The following is a 9,986-nucleotide window of genomic DNA, read 5'->3' on the forward strand; positions in this document are numbered from 1 at the left end:
AAGTTACCTGATTTCCTGAGGGAATTTATGGCACACCTACCTTTCTTTTGGAGAAATAAGAGCACAATGAAATTTCAGCTCTCATGACAATTTAAAGCCCCAGCATCTGGAGATGGGGGAGGACCCACGTGCAACCCCTAGAAATCCCAGTCAAAAGATGTTACATTTGAAATAAGTTCCCAAAATATCCAAATTAACTGGCATCCTGAATCTTTTCAGCAACCTAATGAAATGAACTTGAGATGAAAAACAGAGCAGTCAATTAAAAAAAAAAGAATGTTATATAAGATATAGCAGCAATGCCAAGACCAGAACCGCTAGGCCGCTTTACTTTTTTAAGAAAGCACCTCTGTCACCTCTAACTTGTCTGGGTGGGAAATTTTGATCGCTCCCAGACACACAGCACATTTCCCACAAAACTAAGGGTCATTGGTCGTCTGTTTCACTCTCTTCCATCTAGGTTAATGACCTAAGTTTTAAAATGAAAGAGAAAATGAAAACAAAGTGGGACTCCTTCTAAGAGACCGCGGGACCAAGTTTGCTCAAGAAAACAACGTTAAGGAGGCGACAGAAGTACAGATTCCTTGGGTATGTTCATGCTCAGAATTCTCAAGAGTTGACCCCAAGGAGGGGGGCACCACGAAAAACTGGGGTTTCCTAGTGTAGTGTGTATATTACAGGGCAATGGCTGGGTCCTGAGGATGCCTCACCAGGTCAGATCCCATAGCTTGGTCCATAAAGACAATCCACCCTCTGAAACCGCTCCACCTTGTTGAATGGCTACCAGAGGCCAGAGCCTGTACTAGGCACAAGGCAAACAGTGATGAACCGGACACAGACTTAGAGCCTAGTAGAGAAGACAAACTCTGACCCATAATGGCATGTGTGACGATCCTTCTGCACACACAGTTCTCACTGTGTTTAGAACTTCCAGAAGACACTGTCATTTAGGTCATCCTGGGGCACCTGTGATTCCTCATGAGATCCTTAAAAGGCTTATTTTAGTCCAAAGCTGTTCTTTTGGAGCACAAACATTCAAAACTCAGCATGCATCTTGTGGCTGCAGCTGCAGGGTATCTGGCTTCTGCTGGCCGCCCGGGTTCTTTGACCGCATCTCTGGCTGAATGTCAAACGTCCACTGGTTCTATATCTCTTAGAAACTCACCTAAGAAAGTGCTCTGAAATCGCCTGATTTTGCGTCATCCCACTTGGATGTGTGGTTCCGAGGGAGTATTCTGCCAGAGGCATAGATCTTCAAGAGATTCCTAAAATCTCTAATGGTGAATGGCCATTGATAAGTGGTCACTTGAGCACCAAGTTCAGCTGCACCAGATTGGTGTTCAATAAAGTGTGCTGGGAGCGTGAGGGAATAGACCACTCTTCAACACTTCACATTAAATGAAAACTCATAAAGAAAATTCATGACAAAAAAAACCATTCAGGGAAAAATACCCCATTTTCTGATATCAAGAGATCTATGGAGTTTCAGCATGGTTATCCAAAGCCCTTGGAATGTGGCCCCCATGTTTCACGTAGCAGTGTGGGGACACAGAGCTAAAAGGAACACAAGATAGTCATTAGTAGACTCTGAATTAGGAACAGTCATGCCAAGATTTTACGATTTTTAGAAGGAGGAATCAAAAGACATGCGTGAAGTTTTAGGAACCAGTGAATTCTCTTGGATATTTGAAGAAGGAACATGGAGTGGCTCTTAAGTTTGTCATATTCTGCTCCAGAACAGCCTTCTCACTAAGACCTCTTCTTTTTTTTTTTTAAATTGTGCTACTTCGGTGTTTTCAAATTGCTCGTTGTAATCTGACATACACTTGACTCAAGAGCCAGAAATGCTATTAAATTCTATTTCCTTATGCATTGTTTCAAAAGAACTTATACAACAGTTCAGTACTTTTAAGCAAGCGGGCACAATGAAGCAGTCCTAATCAAATATGTTCATCGGCAGATTCAGCCCCACACGTGAGCAGAGCGCTGGCACCTACAGGACCCGCTTGGCAATTTCCTATAGACACCCTCTCCACCAGCATCAGAAACTCGGGTCTGAGTGTCCCATGAAGGGCTTCGTCACAAGCTCCGCATTTTAAATAAGCTGACAGATTTCAAGAACTTTTAGAAGGGGAGCAATTAAGAAGGCTTAGTTTTTATGGTTAGGCTATCACTGTGGCTTATCATAAAGCTAGAAGTAGGGCTCCCAGGGAAAGATACATAGGGTCTTTGAGAAAATTACATATTGATCTCTTCTATAACTAAGTCCACTTAATTATTGCCTGTACTAAGTCTATAATACCAATGAAAAGATACGGCATGGTGTCAAGGTAAAGTCTGGAGTCTGGAGTTAGACTTCATGGGTTTCATATCTTGAGTTTGCTGTTTTCCTGAAGCTGGGCATGTGACCTTCAAACGGTATGCAGGATCACTGCATCTCATTACTTCATATGTAAAGTGGACATAATCATAGAACCAACTTCGTAGACAGAAGTGTTGTTATGAACAATATATAATGTGGAGATCTAAAAAAGCATATCTGTACCACATACAGAGCCTTTTCTCCCAACAAGATTGTGATTTCATTTCAGATAGGCATGAAATATTAGTTACTTTTTATTCTATGCTGTCTGGGATGGTATTAGGCACTTGATAGTAATGCCTGACATTGCAGTCGACTCTAACAGTTTTCTTATGGTGTGTTATTATATGTGCAGTGTTTAGCCTGGTTCAATCTCTAAACCGTGAGATAGGCAAGAGGTATTTTCATCTCTAATTTACTACTGAGACAACAAAAGCCTCCAGAATTAAATAACTGGTCTAAGGTCATCCGGTGAGACATATGCAAAGCCAAACTCTGAATGATGGTTTTTATTCTTTCAAATACATCTGTCCATCACCAGCATATTCTTTAGAAGACTCTCAGTTAATATCTGTGCCTGTTTTGGTTGATTGACAGGAATGCAAGTCATGCTGAATTCTGGTACCTGGAGAGGCTACTCAAGGAGGATTTGCGGTACCCAACATAGAGCGCCTTTCTGTGGTATTCTAGACTCAGCCCTGCCACTCCAGTCACTCGGCTTCAGGCATGATGCCTCTGGGACACTGCTGTGGCCAAAGGATAAGGTCACAGAGGGAGACTGAGAGCAAGAGCAGAGGCAGGTCCAAACTGGTCGTTGTTTATCCCTGTAGACAAGGCAGGCTGAGGTCAGCGCACAAGGGCAGGGAGGGGAAGGATGGTCCCAGCTCCTTTATGGAGCCCAACACACTACTCTCCTGAGTGCAATGGACTAGCTCTCATTCCTTGTTCCCACGAAAATGTTACAGCAGTGAGGGTTTGTCTCTGGAGCCGTCCACACTACACAAGGAGAAAAATGTGGGGACGCAGCCAGGATGTAACTCACTAGAAAAACATGTGCATGTGGCCCCATGGTTATATCTCTTGATAGGTAACAGGTTCACTTTCCGAAAGAAGTTAAAGATGGGATCCGTGGTTGGCAACTGCCCTGATACGTCTGAGGAAAACAGATTATTTGCAGACTCCTAGTATCCTCCCTGTCTTCAGTAATTTAATAAGACAAAAGCTTGAATTGTGCATAGAGTCAGCTTTAAAAATGTCAGTTATGAAGAGATAACTTGCTGTGTCAGTCCTTGGGAAAGAAATCCATGTTACTGCTTCCTTGCTGCCCCACCTCTGTGTGTGTGTGTGTGTGTGTGTGTGTGTGTGTGTGTGTGTACACAGTGCTGTGGAGTGATTATATAACTCCTTGGGGCAAAGGTCTTTTTTTTTCACAGTTCCTCTTTTGTCTCTCAAGGCATTATTATCTACCTATCATCCCCTGTGGGTGGAGGGTCAGCCCCTGCAGGCAAAGTCCACCCCAGAACCAAAGCCTTTCATAAATCACACATGCCACGTCCAAAAGACATCACCACTCAAGGGTCTGAGGGGGCATGACCCAGAAATGAATAAAAGGGGTGCCCTGCAACCTGGAGGCTCAAGAGGTTGAGGAACTTATGTGCCTGCACCCATGCAGAGATGAAGCCAGAGGTAATCCATATCATTCAGAGTTTATAAAATAATTCTGTGGCATCGAACAGGAAACCAGAGGTGTTGGAAGTCAACCCAATGAACTCAATCAAAGGAAACCAAATTTTGATGTCCGGTGGTCTACAAACATAAGAAGTAGTAACTTAAGTGTTTCTTCCTCATTGACACTTCCAAAAATATTCTTGACTTTGGTACCTTTTCCGTGGTTGAACCTGAGTCGATCAAACAAGTGGTTTCCTAGTTCAAGGCCAGGCCTGACTTCATGGATGTGCAGACTACCCAGTAGCCCAGGGCCCATGTTCAGAAGGGTCCCTTGTTTGGCTTAATCCTGTATTGTTGCGTCTTGAAATGTTTAATCATGCTATCTTTGAACTTGTGTTTTGCAAGTGAAATGTGATGGGACAGTGGAGCACACGTGTGAACAGAGAAGTTACATGCTATATGCACGTGCACTGCGACTCTTTGTAGGCCTATTTACAAATAGAATGGATGACATTCAACGAGCAAAGAATTCTGGTGGATCCACAAGGCATGGCAGTTCAGTGACTCAGTACAAGTACCAGGCAAGTAAGTTGGGTCTTACAGCTGGGTATGAAGGGTCATTGACAACCCCTTTAGGCCATGCTTTCTGTTTAAAACAGAACCTGCTTCAGACCCAGAGGAAGACAATGACACTCTAATGAACACTAATGAACAAGGAACCCTATCAAGGAACCCATTCTTTACTTGTGTTACTTTCTTGAGTTGGCCAATAATACTGAAAATGGTGACCCAGAAAGAAAGGAAAAGATAGGGTAATGGTTTCTTTTCTGTTCAGTCTTTCCTTACTCTTCAGTAAACTGAAAATAGAGTTGGTAGAATGTGTGCTGTGAAAAGCAGAGTTGCTTTTGTGCAGTGTTTCCACTGTTGCAATAAAACCACAATAGACATACAGGTATGAGCTTTGAAATTTGGCTTGTGTAATTTTGAGTATGCTACCTGAGAGATGAAGGCTCTTATATTTTCATTTAAAACTAGTATTGCACCCTATAAAGACCAAAGGTACATTTCATGCTAATCACCTAAATATGTTGATTTTTCTGGGGGCGCCTGGGTGGCTCAGTCAGTGGAGCATCCGACTTTGGCTCAGGTCATGATCTCACGGCTTGTGAGTTCAAGCCCCACGTCGGGCTCTGTGCAGACAGCGTGGAGCCTGGAACCTGCTTCAGATTCTGTCTCCCTCTCTCTCTGACCCTCCCCCACTCACACTTTGTCTCTGTCTGTCTCTCTCTCAAAAATAAATAAACATTAAAAAAATTTAAAAATTAAAATGTTGAATTTTTTCTGATTTAGAATGACATTAAATAGCAAAAACCAAATCAAACCAAAACAAACAAAAAAAAAGAAAAAAACAAACCCAATTACCATGATAAATCAAAAGGAGACTTCAGAAGAAAGGAAAAAGCCTTATGTTTTAATACTTTTTTTTTTTAATTTTTTTTTTTTAACGTTTATTTATTTTTGAGACAGAGAGAGAACATGAACGGGGGAGGGGCAGAGAGAGAGGGAGACACAGAATCGGAAGCAGGCTCCATGCCCTGAGCCATCAGCCCAGAGCCCGACACAGGGCTCGAACTCACAGACCTCGAGATCTTGACCTGAGCCGAAGTCGGATGCTTAACCGACTGAGCCACCCAGGCGCCCCACTTTTTTTTTTTTTTTAAAGAGAGAGAGAGAGAGAGTGGAAACAGGGAGGAGAGGGGCTGAGGGAGAGAGAATCTTAAGCAGGCTCTAGGCTCAGGGTGGAGCCTGACCCCACGACCTTGGGATCAAGACCTGAGACAAAATCAAGTCAGTCGCTCAACCGGCTGAGCCACTCAGGGGCTCCTATTTTATTGCCTTTAAAGGCATTTTCTCTCCTACTTTTTCTTTCTTTTTTTATGGAACGCTTCATGAATTTGCGTGTCATCCTTGCGCAGGTTCCATGCTAATCTTCTCTCTATGGCTCCAATTTTAATATACAAGCTACCAAAGCAAGCACTCTCCTACTTTTTAAAAAAGAAGCCCCACATTTTCATTCTGTAATGAACCCTGCAAGTTATATAGCTGACCCTGCTCAAGGCCTCATACGTGCACAGGTCTGTTGTGCAAAACAGAGACTGCTGTAAATGTCTACTCTGGGTGACAATGTCAGAAAAGGACACTGCTCTAGGGCTCAGCCTTCAAAGGGCAAGTGGCTGTAGCCACGGGGTGCACGCATGGTAAGAAGGCTTCCCCGGAGCTGCTCTGTGGTCATAACTGCTCTGCAGAGTTGCTTCTCAGGAGCAGAAGCTTCTAGCACTGGCCTCGGTCTTCACAGGCTCCCACCCTGCTCTGTCCATATGGGAGTCACTGTAGAATGAACCCAGAAACTAAAGCATAGCGTGTTGGAAAGCGGTGATGACCAAATGGCAATATTTTCTTTTCAAATAAATATACAATAAAATTACCAAACGTGGATGTGTCTATCTATTCAGTGTCTGTGCTGCTGAAGCGAGCACTGGGTGTATTTATTCAAAAAATATCCCTTGGAGATTTTGCCGATCCGGTCGCCCCTAGTTAGAAATAAAATAAAACAGAAAGGTCAGCTCTGGAGACTCAAAAGACTTGTAAAACCACAGGACCAGTGATTGGTATGTTTGATGTGGACAGGTGGGTTAGGGAGGACGGCAAAGGCCAGACACAGACCACTTTTGAAGATGGGATCGAGAGAGGAGTGAGTCATCTGTTCTCAAGGTGCAGGCTAACCAAACGGGGCATTCCTCGATTACCACTGGACAGTGTTGAGGATTTCACAAGCATCTGGGTACGGTTTAACTCACAATTGGGATGAAAGCAGGATTTACAGTTAAAGGGGATTAGAACTGTTTTTGCGATATAACCAGATATCAATCTGGCATAATTAGGAAGGGAGGAACAAGAAATAGCTTGATGATGTCACCTGGCCATCGTACATCAGTGCACATAGCAGAAGGGGCTGACTCCCGAGGACTGTCTGTGGCAAGTTGGAGAAAGAAAGAAACGGCTTCTTTGGCTAAATCACTTGCGTTTTTATTCTTTTCTAAACATGAGCGCTAAGATGAGCCACTCGAAGATTAAACACGATGCTGTCTTCACATCCCATTCAATTTCAACCTCCTCTTATTCACCAGCAGCCCATCCATCATGGACATGAGTGTGTCTGGCTTACTGTTCATCAGGCCCAGGCCAGCTGGAAACTGTTTGGGGTTTCTCACTCAAACCAGATTTCAACTCTGATTTTTCGAAGGTTAACAGGTTAGTACAGCGGTCTGTTGTGTCAACAAGGCCCTAGAAAAAATTAATCGTGAAAGCAATATCAAAAGGTCAAATGGGAGAAATTGAAAATGCTATCATAAAAAAATTACATAAGCCTTTTGTATGTGTTTCTGGGGCATTTAAATTCAAATGCAGAAGCATGACAAAGAAAATAAGATGATGTTGCTCAATGTGGTCGCCGCCAGGGGCAAGTGACATAAGACACTAGCAGGGGAGGGAAAAGAATTTCAACAGCTCATAATGGCCTAATGTTCTCTAAAGAGTCTAGTGAAACAGGAGAAATCCTAACAGAGGTAGGAAGGGAATGGAATCTCTGGTAACAAATTACTTCTTTAGTGTTAGGTGAAGTTAACGCAATCACCATCGGCTGCTATAGAACTTGCAAACGACCGTTACTTTAGCACTGAAGAATTTGAATCTCTGAACTTCCTTTAGAGTGTTAAGTGTGGTTAATGTTCCCTTCACATGGTGAATGGAAAAACGTGGGGATACAGAAGGTAAGAGCGGTGCTGGGACAATTTTGTTCTATTTGCTTCAAACTCCCCATCCTGCGCTGGCTGTTGGTAGCGCCAAGGAGGCTCAAAAAAGCCACGCATTGCATTATGGGTGCCTCAGCAAAGGAGAGAGCATGAAGGTAGGTCTACATGGTGAGTGTCTGTGTGTGTGCACAGGTGGGTGGGAGGAGTTATGTCTTAGACATAAAGACAAAGGTAATGTTTGTGTGATATGCTCGTATAGTTAAGCTTCCTTTTCCTGGAGAGAGACTTGGAACAGCCTCCTGAATAAAACAAGAAGATGGCTTAATAAGCCATGGGATTCTGGCCCAATGTTCTTTCCATCACTTCAAAGGTCCAAAGAAGAAAACAAAGAAATAAAACCTGAACCACAAAAGTAAACACCAGAAGATGAAAATCTGAACAAATCATCAAAATATAATATACGCTTAAACATAACGGTATGTAACTAATATAAGACATGTGAAAGGTTAAATCTTTAAAGTAACAACAGCAAGCTGGTTCCTTTCTCCGAATAGTTTCCTGGGATATCCCCTTTACCTAGTAGAAATTTACTGATAAGATAATTGAACTAGGGGTGCCTGTGTGGCTCAGTCAGTGAAGAGTCTGACTCCTGATTTCAGCTCAGGTCATGATCTCCCAGTTCATGAGTTCAAGCCCCACATCAATGCAGACACTGCTTGGGATTCTCTCTCCTCTCTCTCTGCCCCTCCCCTGTTCATACTCTCTCTCTCTTAAAAATAAACTAAATAAACATGTTTTAAAAAGATATTTGAACTAAATACCTGCTCAACAGAAAAACTAGTGGATAATTAGGTGTTGTACACATTTGAAATAGCTTTTATTAAACTTCCCTACTCAAGCACTTTTAAAAACAATTTTTTTACTTTTATTTATTTTTGAGAGCTAGAGAGACAGAGCACGAGTGGGGAGAGGCAGAGAGAGAGAGGGAGACACAGAATCCAAAGCAGGCTCCAGGCTCTGAGCTGTCAGCACAGAGCCTGATGCAGGGCTAGAACTCACGGACCACAAGATCATGACCTGAGCTGAAGTCTGGTGCTTAACCAACTGAACCGTCCAGGCACCCCTCTACTCAACTACTTTTAATGGTTCCCCATTTGTTGTGTAATCAGATATATAGGTACAAATTCATACGCTAAAATGCAAAGATTTTAAGTGTACAGTTCAGTGAGTTTGAGCAATGTATTTAGCTCAGTAACCAACACCTTAGTCAAGATACAGGATATTTCCATCAACCTAGAATGTTTTTAGTTGTCCATTCTGGCTGATTCTCCTCCCCTCCCCAAAACAACTATTATTCTAACTTTTATCCTCGTAGATTTTTTTTCTTCTCTTCTCTTCTTTTTTTTTTTTTTTTTTGCTTGATGTCAATGTCAATGGAATCACGATGGCATTATACGGGGTGGGTCTCTTCATTTCTGGCTTCTTTTGCTCAATGTAACATTTTTGACATTCACCCACGGTTGCCATCAGCATTCTTTAAAAGTTTTGAAGTGTCTACTTCAAAAACGTATAGTCAAGCTTCAGAAATGAATCAACTCTGTGCAGTGTGTTTACCTGGAGAACTTAAAAAAGACAAACAAACAAAACAGTACTCATGCCCAACTTCAGAGTTACTGATTTAATTGGTCTGGGGTAGGAGAAAAGTATTGATGTTTCTGAAAGCTCCCCAGCTGATGCCAGTGTTGAAAACCTCTGGATGAGCCTCAGAAATGTTGGAATTTCCTCTTGAGTTCACACAGATCTTCCCCTACCCTCTTTTCTATTTCAGAGGCATTGGTGGCCCTTCCCCTTTCCGTTTGTGCTCCTGACTTAACAATAGCTGCTATTTTATGACAGCTTACACCATGCTAATGACTTCTATATATTACCTCGTTTAGGTCTTAGAACAATCATGTTTTATCCCAGTTTGACATATGAACAAAATGCGATTTAAAGAGAGAATTTGCGCAGCTTGTAAAAGTAGGAGCCAGGAGTCAAACACGGCTATTGTCATACTTCCCCCCTGTGATCCTATCTCCCGTCCATTAATTATCTCTCTCCAATCTTTCCTTCCTTTGGCTTTTAATTTTTCCTCAGTCTATACG

General features: G+C 42.6%; 1 non-coding gene across 1 annotated transcript; it reads right to left on the reverse strand.

Moving 5' to 3' along the window:
* Positions 1-5,961: 5,961 nt before the first annotated feature.
* LOC132682532 (U6 spliceosomal RNA) lies at positions 5,962-6,068 on the reverse strand. Its single transcript, XR_009611718.1, has one exon. It is a non-coding gene; the product is annotated as a U6 spliceosomal RNA (small nuclear RNA).
* Between the last annotated feature and the right edge of the window lie 3,918 nt (positions 6,069-9,986).

The sequence above is a fragment of the Panthera onca genome, chromosome A1, assembly GCF_046562875.1.
Source record: "Panthera onca isolate mPanOnc1 chromosome A1, mPanOnc1 haplotype 2, whole genome shotgun sequence".
NCBI lineage: Eukaryota > Metazoa > Chordata > Mammalia > Carnivora > Felidae > Panthera > Panthera onca.